Here is a 14,216-nt window from a genome sequence, read left to right as displayed (position 1 = left end):
CCACGCCCTCAATTATGCCTAACTTTAAGCCTTGATATAATTAAAACGGATGAGTTATATAAACGGTACAGTTGTCATGAAGGGGGAGATTAGCTTTAGAGACCAACACGTCTTTTGTACCAGACAGTAAACATGTTTATTTCTGTTGTAAAGTTGCTCATTTCGACATGGGGGTCTATGGGGAGTGACTCGCTTTTGGAACCAGCCTCAAATGGCCATTTCAGGACGTGCAGTTTTTGACACTTAAGCTTTGGCTTCATTTTTCAGCACCAGAGGTTGCCGCTTGAGTAGAACATTGTTCATAATTTCCTTCCATATTCTAATCTTTTCTCATAAACACAACACCACTGGCGAGGATTTTTGACAAGTTGGTTAAAAACCTTATAAAAATGACTTCACCTAATTGATGGGGGTGTAGTTTATTTCAGTGTCTGCCCTCCTCATCATGCATCTCTCTACAGCACACACATACAGTATAATTCACACAAGCTTTAACTCGGTGTGAACTCAGAAGTACAGACACAATCACAGAGCGGGTCCGGTGCAGACACAGTCTCATGTAATAAATGTCAAAACCCACTTGTCTTAAGTCATCACATCAAGTAGTGTGAGGCGAATATTAGAGACGGATGAGAAGTCAGTGGAGGTGACAGTTGAGTGTTCAGTACCCAAGCAGTCACATGATCAATCATCACATCATGGACTGAGTCCCTAAGATGCTTCTCCAAATGCTCGCTCAGAGGAAGGGGGAGAAAAAGTGTTTTAAGTATTTAATGCTGATATTTTTAATTACCAATGTCCTTCCTGAACTTTCCAACTGTTTACGAAAGTAAAAGTATATCATAGGGACTGCCGACTCCAAAAACGAGGGTCTTCGGTAAAGAATACATAAAACCCTCACTGATATCTAGAAATAGTATGAGATTTATTGCCATTTACTTTCTCTTTCGTCCAAAGCGTCATACGAGTACAATGCATATGTACCTGTATGGCGTGCAGGTGCCTGTAGGCTTAAAATCATATATTGTTCTTACAACCCAGAAAGCACAAGGGAAGCAACATAACGGAGGACACAGTTTAGAGAACTGAGATGAGCAAACTAAAGAAAAAGGGCTGCAGGTGGAGCCAAATCAATGAAACAAATACAACAAAAAGTGTACTTCCTATCAACTCAGGATCACAGCTACCTTGATGGCTAATCAAAACTAAAATAAAAAAAACCCTGTCTGACTGAAATTCTTTGGCTCTGCTAAATAAATTTTGCAATGTGATGCCCTGCAGAGATTGGAAGACACTACTAGACGTGAGTATAATACTATAAATGGTCTTTATCATCGCTGTAACATTCGTGGGCATCACACACAGAAGAAGGCAAAACATTCACAGGTGATCTCAAAGCTATCTGAACTGTATTGTAACAGGTGGTCTGATAATAAAAAACGCTCTTTTACTGTCACACACCTCTGGACTCTTAGTCTTGCTCACTTGCACACTCACTCGCCTCCGTCTGTCTGCTGCTGTTTCTTCACCCTTTCACACACAAATTCCCCCCCACCTTCCCCAGTCTGCCTCCGCTCCCTGTAGACGCCCCTAATAAGGCAACATGTGTTGTGAGTGGCTGCCTCGGGGAGAGGTCACCCTGTCAGCCGGCTGGCCGTGTTTACCAGGGGACCGTCTCCACGCCTGCTCGCTGCTCTGCCTTGTTTTCTTTCCCACTCCTTCTCCCTTTCATTCCCAAACATTTGTCATCCTCGCCATCCATCTCGCTCAACCCCCCCCCCCCAACTCCCTCACATTCCTCATCTTCTTCTTTTCTCTCTTCTCTTTCTTGCATTCTTGGTGTTTCTGAATCTATTTGCTTCTTCACCTGTCATCTCTCCATGTCACTTGGTTATCTCTCTCTTTACCCCTTCTTCCATGCATTCCACATTTTACAACTTCAAAACAGACCACACGTCACACCACAAACTTTTCTTAGAAGTAAACCACACTGGCATAAGGCAGAATACTTTAAACCTTCCAAGTAACTAAACTGAGGTGGACTGTGGGTGGGTAAATCAATGACAACATGGGAACTTGTGTCAGACCTCAGGACCAGTAAGATCTGGATTTGCAGACCTCATTTACTACCCCAGTTAACAGTCATTTGTTGATGGATTAGCTCTTTAATTTTTAGGCTGGATGTTTTAACAAGACTCGATCAAAACTGAGTGTATGTCTGGACCGTGTACGGTCAGTCTGTGAATTTGTGGCTAAATTGTTACAAAAATAGTCAGTGGTCATGTCTATAATGTTAAATCCAGCGGTCCACCAGGTCCGCCGAGGACACTAGGGGACGCGCTGCTCCACTCAACTGGCCGTTGACCCTATCGTGGATGCACCTGATGTCCCTGGTTTTCTGCTTGCCGTTTCAAACAGGAAACAACCATGACAGGCTGCTCGTAAACTTTCTGTTATTCCGTCTAAACAATCCACCAAAATCTACTTCTGAAAACATTTTAATGCCACCGCTGAATCTCGTTTAATTTTAGAACCAGATCACCTAGTCTGACAGCTTGGTCCAAGTTTCGTGAGCTGGACATGTCGCGCTGGACGGGTTCATTTGCATAAAGGACTGTTCCCCGCCTTTTAATTTTGAAAGAGCAACGGCCAATGAGGAAACTCCAGGCAAAGTCTTCTATCTCACTTGCATAATCTGCTATTTCCTCGCCCTAACTCAGGCTTTTCCATGCTCATGGGAAAGAGAACATTAATAAAACTACTCTGTGAGAATATAAGATCACTATTTATAAAATACTACCACTTTACTTTTCAAATTTAGGTGTACATAAATCATAAACTCAAAGGCCAGCAGCCTGTTCATGACCATTTTCACAATTATCACTCACAACCTCAGCTGTCATGTTACCAGCTACAAAAAAAAAACCTGCACCAATGAGACTCAACGGTTTCATCTTGCAACACTGAATGTACAAACCAGTCAATAAAACTCAACACCCGGGACATCATGTAGGTAAACACACCACAAGGCATGTGACTCAACGTCAGAGCAGCTCTCTGCTAATCAAACTTTAAGCTGAGAAGCTCAGCAGCACTTTGGTGGTCATACATGGTGGACTTATGGAAACCACATGATCCTTTGTTTGAGTCTGTCTTTATGCAGCCTGAGCTTTACTGAGCTCAATGCTTTACAGTATGTGATCTTCATGACCGGCTGTAGTTGAGCACAGGCTTCTTTTTTAACAGGACAAAACTTAAATCACGGTTTAACTCACAAAAACAAGTAATTCAATTTCACACAATAACCTTCTTCAGAGCAACAAACAGTCACTCGCCAAACAGAAAACTTACCTTCAACTACTTTACCAGACACTTTAAAAGGTTAAAGAAAAACATTTTTCATAATAATTTCTATCTGAGGAGAGTAGTTTGAGCATTTTTCACCTTTAACACAAATCAACCAGAATTAACCACAATATTAATCACTGTAAGACAGATTCACATCGGCCCTGGGCACTTTCCTGCAGTTATTGCACGCACTGTTTCTCATATTTCAGCAGAGAAAAATAAAATTAAAATAAACATATAGTAATGTTGTATCATTACATGATACATTAACATTACATAGATTAACTTAACAAAAGGAAAAATGATCGATGAGACACCTCATTTACTGTAGTGTAAATGTGATGTACAATATTCAGAGCATGGGAATGATAATGTCAATTGTAGTGACAGTTTTTGAGACTTTAGTGTCTGACTCTACTGAAGATACTTTTTGGAAAATCAAAGCTTTATTGTACTAATAGTAAAGGTATTGCAAAGACTGGTTGTATTGACCCTCTACCTCACACTCCTATTCACCTACTGTAGCAAGTTTTGCTACTAAAGCTGGAGGTTTCTGGCTGTTTTTTTCCTTTTTTCCCTTTTGTGTAGGACCTGGAGGTATCTGCCGGTGAGGTTGCAGATTGCAACCAACTGAAGCCTCTCCCGTGTGCCAAGCGTGTAGGAGAACTACGGCGGCCGATGCAAAAACGCGGATGGCCCTCTCTAGAGCCAGCAGCGTAGGTCATTTGGAGCAGAGCCAGTGTGTAGAGAGTGTGTGTACATGGGGAATGAGTGGTGAAGCGAGAGAGAGAGCGGTGGCGGGAGCGTGTAACGTTATCGACTCTGGCCCAAGAAGGAAAAGTTACCAGAGTTTGGTTCGTCTGTTCTGGTCCATATGTAGATACAAATGGCTCATTCTAAGGTAACGAAAACACAACAATTCTTATTTTAAGATGATTATACACTAAAGAAAACATACTTATTAATAGTATATTCCATTTCTGCCAATAGATCCCTCCAAATGCTACACACTGCTCCTTTAAGGTAGCATGTCTATACTGCAAATCAGTTATATCAGGCATATTTTCTTTCTTTCTGTTCAGCAATACTGTCTGTTTTTAACAATAAATAAAATGCATGACTTCCTGCACATCCTGGAGGACTTTTCCGAGGCATTTGTTACCACACATGTGGTGTTAAGAATGGCAAAGTGGTTATTGTTTTGTTAGGAAAATGATAATTAATTTAACAACTTCTGTGCACTTTGGGCAGCAGCAGACACTGTGCTGCAAGCTAGCCTGCCTTTATTAGGAGAAACTGTCTCTGTGTAATGTAGACACACACACACACACACACACACACACACACACATGCACTAATATAAACCCATGCACACACATGCAGAGGAATGATATGATCCAAAGTGTCTCTCTCAAACACACACAATAACAGGGGTCAAGTGAGAGCCTGAGGCAGCAGAGCAGGAACCTTCATCCTTCCTTAAACATTTACTCTTTAGATCCAGATCCGCGTTCCTCTCTGCTGCCTTGCATCAACTCAGCCTGACACTCGGCACAGAAATCTTCCTGCTCTGCTCTTATATGGATATCGATGAGCACAGAGCCCGGTGCTGAGGAGAGACACTTAAGAAGTTCTTCAACTCTTAGACGGGAAGGAGAGAGGGAGGAAAAGGAAGGAGAGAAGAAGGAGGATTTCATGCCAGAAATGGTTACTTGAGGATTTGGATGTCTTTTCTTAAAGTGGCAGTAGGCAGTATATTTTTGGCATCATTTGGCAAAAATTCCATAATAACCTTTCAGCATATTGTAATTCAAGTGTTCTGAGAGATAACTATACTTCTGTTCCTCCTCCTGGCTCTGTTTTCAGGCTTTAAAAAATGAATTCATATTTGATCAGGGCTGCCTAGTTTGACCGTTTGGTCGGAGTTTGCGAGTGATTGACAGCCGGCTGTCATAGACGGCAGCTGGACAGCAGACCTCAGATCAGCTCTGACTGCTTGTTTTCCTCCGGTCTGTGAAATCTTGCAGATGCCGTTAGGAGCACCGGAGGACACAGACGCACATGATTTTTTTCAGATTACCTGTCTGATACACTACTGTCAGGATATAGTGACCGTTTTATAAAAATAGCTTTTTTTAATCATATTTGCTCCAATCTCGCCTACTTCAGCTTTAAAAGGTACATCGTCCAGGAACATCTTCACATTGTGTAACATGATGAGGTGACTTAAGGTAACTCATGAGCAGACAAAAGACTCACATCAACTCATGTGTTCAATTTGATACAACGCTTCCTTGGTAAAGTGTCTCAAAATTACTGCAGGGTCATCTCTGCAGCTTTTTTTACTTTCAGCTACACATAAAATTAAGATATGAGAGAGAGAGAGAGAGAGAGAGAGAGAGAGAGAGAGAGGATGATATGCAACATAAGCCATGGCTCTGATTATAAACCATGTCAAAGTTAATGCTCTGATACATTCAGATTTACAACTATTAATGGGAATACAATGGTAAATGAATCCGCCCATGTTTCTTTCCCAGTAGCTCTAAAGTAGACCATCATACACGACCAGTGGTGTAATGTAACAACCTTTTTTGGGAGTATCTGGACTTTACTTGAGTTTTTACATTTCTGTCAACTTCCACTTTTACTCCAGTATATTTCCTAAATAAAATGTGTACTTTTACTCCGATTTTACATTTCGCCTAAGCATCTTTGTTACTCGTTACTATTGCAAGCAAGCAGGTTTGGGGAATCAGTGGTCCTAGCCTGCAAGTTAGATCATTCATGTGATGGGCTAGTGTAAACAAAGTGCTCTCAAAGCCGTAGTTAAGTTACGATTTCCGCTCAAGTCCAGGCAGGCTGCATGTCAGATCACGCTACGTGCTACTTGCTACTTGCGACTACGAGGGAATGAAAAACTGGATTTTGTTCTTTAAATCCTTTAAGTTGTGGAGACCTCGTTTATCTTCCAAGTGTAATGTAGCCTCCATTTTTAAGGTGGTGTACATGTTAAGAGGAATAATAAAGGCACGGCAACACATGCCCGAATGCAGGCGAGTGAGCATCGCCTGCCGAGGCGATTTTTCGAACTGAAAGTTCACCAAAGTGAGCTGCATTTCAAATGCAAAGATGCAAATTTGCTTCGCAACCGGAAGCAAAACATTTTTCACGCTTTACCTCACATAGGACTGAAGTGAACGGGAGGCGAATATTAATTCTGCAGTTTTGTTTAGTTTTGCCAGCGTTGTCCAGTGAGCTCCAGGCACTGTGAATTTTTGAACGCACACTTTTTCTCTCACTGTGACCCGCCGGAAATCCCTTGTCAAAAACTCATGTGCATGCACACTTTGACTCTCACACTCAATAAAATCTGTTCTAAGGCAAATTATATCTAATGGTACAGGCCATGTAATGTAAAACCATTTTATTTTGTTCTCCACAATCATCTGGCGACCTCTGGAAATTATCTCACGACCCCCTTGGGGGTCCTGACCCCCAGGTTGAGAATCACTGTTCTAAAATGACCAAATCATGCATTTACATACCAAAAATTGTTTGTATTATACAATTTTAAGTACTTTATTTGATTTGTTGTTTTTATTCTACCTGTGTGCTCATATGCCATGTACACAACCTGCTGCAACCACCTTACTTCCCAGTGTGTTTTTCAAAAAGGAAACCTTAACTGACTGGATTCTATTGAAATATCTTAGAAACATCCAGAAAGTCCAATTACTGTATCATACCAGCATGCTTGTCCCCATACATAATTAAAAGTATACATAAAATGATCCATTGGATGTAGCGGCCATCATCATCATTGATTCAAGTCACATGTAACCCAAGCAGCAGTCATACATTCAGAGAGAGGAAAGCATGTTAGCAGAGCAGCAGGAGCCTGTGCACAGCTCTCTGACATGCTAAGTGCTGACAGGAACAGCAAACAGGGGGGGGTGCTGAGTACAAGCTACAAGTTAACCGGTGCATGAGACCACATTCAGCAGGTCACACTGCAGGACCTGCTCTGATGCAGGAGAGTGATGAAAGCATGCAAGAAGGAGATGCTGATTGAGTCCCTTGCTAAGGGACACATAAATGGGGCCCTTTGCCGTTCTGAGAACTGAATCTTTGCGTCTGCATACTGCAAACACCAACAACAACATAAGAGAGGAGCTCTATTTCATCATTGCATAGAGTAAAATGTGCAAGAATCTGCACTTGTTTAGGGTGAAACACCTGAAACTACTTTGTATAAAAGCTCTTTATTCTGGCGTCCATTTGCTGACCAACTAAAAAAGCGTAGAAGTGCAAACAAGAAGACGTAGCAAAGCATACATGCATTTGTTCATATATGTTTTAACTAGGGCTGTTAAAGTTAACGCGATAATGACACGTTAACGCAAATTCGTTTTAACGCCACTAATTTCTCTAACGCATTAACGCAACTTGTGATTTTTAGGTTGTAGTGGGTTCAGTTTTAAAGCTAGAGTGAAAATTTGTCCACTCCCATGTTGATAAGTGTATTAAATACTTGACAAATCTCCCTTTAAGGTACATTTTGAACAGATAAAAAATGTGCGATTAATTTGTGATTTATCGCGATCAACTATGGCCAATCATGTGATTATCGCAATTAAATATTTTAATCAATTGACAGCCTTAGTTTCGACCTATTTAACAAAGAATGCAGGCCTTCAACAAATGAATGTATGTAGCTTGGTGATAATACAAATGTGTCTACAACACTTGGAGATGATTGCAAATCTGTATTCTTATATGTAGATGAACAGAATCCGGTGGCAGAGGGTTCAAGCATGGTGCCGGACAGTAAACCTGTCTGTTCATTTTGACGGTTGCAGCAGGTGCAGAGCACCAAGCAACTGCCGTACGGAGTCACACACACTATAAAAACAAAACTGTGGAGAAATGACGCCTGGCCACTGTTGGAACAACACGCCAGCCCAACACGTAGCCGATAGATCAGCTGCACACACATACCACCATACAGCCATAATCTGGAGGTTGGAATGCTAATACCCGTGTGGTTACTTGAGACGGCGCAAAGCAACAAGAGGGAGGCTTGGTTGGGACATTGCATTCAGTCCTCCGGGGGAGAAAATCTAAACCAGACACCAGTCACGCACTGATGAGTTTTGGCACCAAAGTTTCCCTCCGCTACTGGGTAGTTTGGCAAAAATAATAAGGAGTGACAATGAATGAGTTTCCCAATCTTACAGACACTTCAGTAGGTACAATACTTAAACTGAATGCCAAACTTTGATTGCGCAGCAATATGATTCTTTTGGACACAATGCACTTTTCAAATAAGGTGACTCTGATTTTGTCTCTGACTGAAGGGGATTCTGTTTTAACATACTGCATTGGGTTTAAACTATGTCTGTTGGTTTACAAAATTCACCTGCTGTTACCTACTTTTACACCAGAATTAATAAATACAAAACAACTAATGGCTGGTTAACAATCAAACTGACAGAAAGCTCATTTACCAGCCAAATTTCCATCTCTTTTTCAAGTCCACCAGATCAGGAGGCAACTTCTGTGCATTTAAATGTCTTGTCAGAAAATTATGGTTTCGTTACTCTATCTGATGCCAGAAGATAAATCTTTTTATATTAAATCATGAGGACGCTATCGCAGCACAAAAGTAAATTAAGTAGCCTAACATATTGGCCAAACGTCCTTTTATCTATACTTAGCATTTAACCGAGAGTCTACAATTTGCAACTGAGCACAAAGCTGAATGATGAATGGTTGTCAGATTTATCATAAAAGAACTATCTGCCTAATATATATATATATATGTATATATATATATATACATATATATATATGTATATATATATATATAGCATGCATGAGATCAAACTAAGAAATGGAAAATGATACTTACAATGCTTTAGCTCCAATACTAAGGGACTGAGAGACAGGTGAAGTCCATTCACCCGGCAGTTGAATTCTGGGATTTGAAACTACCAAACGAAGGGTCTCCCTAGTTCCTTATTCAGAGCGAAGCAGATGCTGAGGAGGCAGGAGGCGCAGGTGTGAGCAGGTAAACCCAAACACGGGATCCAAAGTCATCCAACATGAAGCAGGTCCAACCTCAGCTGCCGACAAATATAGCCGGGTGCTTTCCCACCAGCTCTGCTGCACTGGGCCAAATAAATCAGTCAGAGCAAAGAAGAAAGAGAAGAAGGGAGAGAGGGAGAGAGGGAGTGGGGTATGCAGGAGAGGGGGTGAAGGAGAGAGACAGGAATGAAGCTGAGAAAAAAATACACAAGAGGTGTGCTAGAACAGACTCCAACAATAAGTGATTTCCTCAAACTATTCCAAAAGTCAAAACTGTTGCTGTTAAAATGTCCATGCTTGTTAACCAGGTTTGGGACGCTGGTCTGATAGTTTATACTGACGGTGAGAGGCGACACAACACTGCTTCCAAGGGGTTTGGGGAGTGCGGGGCCAAAATCGGCGTGGTAACCTCATCCCACAGCAACCATGTATGGGCTGAAGAGAGCGGCCTCGATAGACGGGCATCTGCCATAAATAGCCAGGAAGCGTCAGGCTCCCAGCACAGGGGGATCGAATCAGCTGTTAAACTACAATCCAGCAGCACAGTGTGGTCCACGCTCTGCAGGAACTCCTGCACTACAACACTGGGGTCTTTACAGCACAGAGCTGCAATAAACGTCTACACATTGGCATTATACAGTATGTGTTATATTTACATTTGTATTAATTTCAGCCAGACAACTAATTATGTATCCAACTGTAGGATGGATTTACATTTCTGGTTCATCAGTTTTATAAACGTAAAACGTATTGCACGGCTTTAAAGGCCACAACCGACAAAATCTAATGAGTTGAGCCTTATCTCTACTTAGGATTTAATGCTTTATGATCACGATCCTTGCCAAAGTACTCACTACAACACAGCTGTGAGATGCACAAAAGAGGATCTCTTCTGTGCTGGTGTAAATATTTATGAAAAAACTATTGTTCATCTTCAAAAATGGAAACGTGAGCTGAGCAAGCAAACTTTTTTTTTTTAAATTTTATTTTGCAATGTGTCTTATAAAAAGACAAAAAAATAAATACATTGAAAAAGTAGGCAATAAAGTCAACAAAAATCTTGTTGACATAACATTTCATTTTAAAGAAATTGGCAGCATGTTGGAATTTAAACGTTATTTTATCAATTAGTTTGGAACGGTACAACGTTAAGGGAATTATAGCCAGTGTAAAAATGGACTGTTTATAGAGTAACAATAATTTTCACATGGGTGCATATTATACAGTATATGTGTCTAAAAGTGACCAGATGTATGCTATATATAAATGGACTAGAATGAACAGGTGAAGGTGTTCCTGCCTTCACATCCTCTGATCTGGTTTTTGGTATAGTATAGTATAGTTTGGCTCCATCTTGTGGACATAAGAAATACATAGCAGTGTATGCAATCCTTTTGGTCTCTGCTACAGGTGTTTACAACAAACACATTTAAGTATAAGAAGTAAACTACTCCTTTTAGTTTAATCGTCTTCCCGAGTACCGGGGCGTACTACGTGCTACGTGGTACAGTGGAGAATGCAGTCTGTGTGCAAGGAGGACAACTGTCACTGTGCCAATAATGGAGTTACTTATTCCCCAAGCAACAGAGGCGAGCGTGTTTGACAGTAGTACAAGTGTACAGTAATGACAGATATGTAGTTTACTTACAGCGGCATGACTTGGAGACTTGAGGCCGCTGTGATGGAGGGGACAGCTGGAGATGAATGGCGGTGAGGTCTGAAGAACAGAGGCAGTGGTTCAGTTTCATGAGCTCTGAAGAACACCATGAATCCACAGTGAACTAAAAGTGTGATATATTACTACATCATTAGTAAAGTTACATCATCAGATATGCGATGATATTATAACTAAAATAGCTTCACAGTTGTAAAGAAAAAAATCCAAATGTGTCCCAGTTTATTTCCTCTCGCAGTGTATGTGAATGACATAAACTGAAGGAAGTGGACATGGACCCAGACGGTCTATATAAATACATTCAATGGCAAACATACACAGTTCATATGGTCGATATTTGACTTTGGGATTAAACTAAAAACAGCATGGTGTGAAAGCTGTAACCTGGGTGATGTTCCTGTAGTCATGGTGACTGCAGTATTAGCAGTTAGAAAAAGCAGTACCACTAGCTACTACTAGCTGTATGCTAACACTAGCAGCATATTACTTTTTAGTAATAGTTGACATTATTTCAGTGGAAAGTTGTGTCCTATTAGCTACTAAATATCCTGCTTTTCTACAGTTTTAACGTTTCCCGAGGAAGGAAGGCGGCCATGCAGGAGGATAACGTCACGACAACGGTAGCCACTGGCTAACATTAGCTAGTGGCTAACTTCAACTAGTGGCTAACTTTAGCTAGTGGCTAACTTTAGCTAACTTCAACTAGTGGCTAACTTTAGCTAGTGGCTAACTTTAGCTAACTTCAACTAGTGGCTAACTTTAACTAACTTCAACTAGTGGCTAACTTTAGCTAGTGGCTAACTTTAACTAACTTCAACTAGTGGCTAACTTCAACTAGTGGCTAACTTTAACTAGTGGCTAACTTTAGCTAGTGGCTAACTTTAGCTAGTGGCTAACTTCAACTAGTGGCTAACTTTAGCTAGTGGCTAACTTTAGCTAGTGGCTAACTTCAACTAGTGGCTAACTTTAGCTAGTGGCTAACTTTAGCTAGTGGCTAACTTTAACTAGTGGCTAACTTTAGCTAGTGGCTAACTTTAGCTAGTGGCTAACTTTAGCTAGTGGCTAACTTTAGCTAGTGGCTACCACGTTAGCCTCCTTTCTTTGGCAAATCGGAAGCTTCAATCTTCAAGTAAACCTGCTCTGGACTCTGGTTAGCAACAATGGTGAGAGCACACAGAATACTGTGTTAATGTGTGTGAATGAGTCCAGACATCGTTGTCCTAGTTGGGGCTAGCTTTAGCGTTAGTGTTAGCTAACGTTACAGAGTAGCCTCACTAGTTAGCGTTAGCTAGGTGTAGCAGGTGTGCTAACTAGCTAACATTGGTAAACTTCGCACAAGTTTACCAATGTTAGCTAAAACATTAAACGGTGAGTTAACTCACCGTTTAATGTTTTAGAAACGTGTCACTATGCTGAATGAAAGACCCTTAACTGGTTTTCTGGAGTCTTTATTCATCAAGTCGAGCTGGTAGACTGGCAGCACTAACTTATAGCAGGATTTAGTCTAAAGTAGTGAACTTACTGTTAGCTAGCTAAATGACACCTGATGCGGATGCATTGATTCAATGTTCAATACATGTAAAGCTTTAAATGAGATTGATATTAGGCTAGTGAGATTAATAATTAAACTGGCTACTGTAGTTCATTTATGTGGCAACTTTTAATGTTATCCCTGTATAACCCCACCTCCCTGCTGTGTGAAGCACCTGACTATAGGGGTGTAACGATGTTTTTACAACGATTCAGTACGATACGATTTCCATGGTTCCGATACGATTCAATGACGATATTTGGCTCATCTAGAGCAATACAATTCAATGATTTGAAATCATTCAAACCAAAAATTCAATCAGTGTGACTGTGAAATAAATAGCTGATACTGGACAGTGCCGGTCAGGATTACTCAAAGTGTTTCTTGTAAGGGAATCAGGGATAAATTAATTATGGATATAAACAAGTAAACAACGGTTAATGGCAAATACATACAACTTTTATTAGAAAATAATAAAAAGTGCAACTGCAGGACCTGCTGTTTCAGTTCTCAAGATACAAGGCAGTGCAATATTTAACAAAACATAATAATAAACCAACTTCTATTCAAGTTAAATGAACAGTGGTTTAACCTGCTGCTTCTGTACTCATTTTCAATATAAACGGTAGAGCAATAATACAGAGATCAACCGCTGATAGTGATCAAACAGCTTGGGACACTTATCATTCCTATACAAACGCTGGTTAAATAATGTGCAAATAGTAATCAAGTAGTCCACCCACAGTGTTCATTAGGGGTCTTTTCATAAATGAAAACATACTAAAAAACATTTTAAAACTATGTTAGACTAACGTCAGTTGAGTTTCTGTTTTGTTTTTTACTTTACTCCCCTGATAATTTGCCTCGCGAACCGTCTGCTTTCTGGCTGGATACGTGAGGATGATGCTGCGTGCACATTGATGTCATGACGGGGAAAGGAAAGTCATTTTCTCTGAATGAAAAAACAACAGCGCACGGGGAAAGCGCCAGTAGGTGAAGCCGCCCTCGTCAAGTGGATTGATAGCGTCTGAAACATGCAGCCAGCTCATGCGGACCGCTGTCTGGAGAGTGAACCGGAGTAACGTTTAACATTTCTTTACTAATAAAAGTGCTAAAAAACACTTTCATATAACGTTTGTCGTCCTTAAATACAAGGTGCAAATCCTTAGTATCAATACAATCGATTTTTGCGCATCAGATCGATTTTATATCGATATACGTCTCCCATGAAGGACAACTTGCAGAGTACCTATAGATGTAGTTGGATAGTAGATGAATCGTTACACCCCGACCTGCCAACATGACTTAGAGCAAAGCATTGGGATGTAGGTGAAAAGAAAGCTCAACTATGTAGGGATCAATAAAGTATCACATCAGAGGAACTACTAATCAGACTTCTCACTCTCCCTTTAGAAAAAGATGGCACACAGAGGACCCTGAACAGCGTCTGGGGATGGATGCCATCCAAGCCTCAGAGAGCATGCTGGGAGGTTCTTCTTCTTCTTTTCTCCGTTTATTGGCGGATCGCAAACAACTTTAAGGTGCACACCGCTACCTATGCTGGAAGGTTTT

At 40.8% G+C, this 14,216-nt stretch overlaps 1 protein-coding gene and 1 long non-coding RNA gene across 5 annotated transcripts in view; one reads left to right on the top strand and one right to left on the bottom strand.

Annotated features, from left to right (window-relative positions):
* The window catches only part of svilb (supervillin b), a 70,617-nt gene extending 60,825 nt beyond the window's left edge, over window positions 1-9,792 (bottom strand). For 2 of the 3 annotated variants that reach the window (XM_074652174.1, XM_074652175.1), the window contains exon 1: window positions 9,263-9,784. The gene's annotated coding sequence lies outside the window, so the exon portion shown is untranslated. Of the gene's footprint in view, window positions 1-9,262 lie in introns of all 3 variants that reach the window. The other variant, XM_074652171.1, reaches the window with a different exon arrangement.
* A 1,806-nt stretch (window positions 9,793-11,598) lies between these two features.
* LOC141777688 (uncharacterized) overlaps window positions 11,599-14,216 on the top strand; it is a 41,911-nt gene continuing 39,293 nt past the window's right edge. Inside the window, exons 1-2 of one of the 2 annotated variants that reach the window (XR_012595938.1) lie at window positions 11,599-11,733; window positions 14,058-14,185. This is a non-coding gene — a long non-coding RNA (uncharacterized LOC141777688). Of the gene's footprint in view, window positions 11,734-12,045; window positions 12,277-14,057; window positions 14,186-14,216 lie in introns of those variants that run through there. The other variant, XR_012595937.1, reaches the window with a different exon arrangement.

Source organism: Sebastes fasciatus, chromosome 11 (genome assembly GCF_043250625.1).
Source record: "Sebastes fasciatus isolate fSebFas1 chromosome 11, fSebFas1.pri, whole genome shotgun sequence".
Classification (NCBI taxonomy): Eukaryota; Metazoa; Chordata; class Actinopteri; order Perciformes; family Sebastidae; genus Sebastes; species Sebastes fasciatus.
Note: the sequence above shows the minus strand (reverse complement) of the source record. Positions and strands in the feature narration are given on the sequence as shown.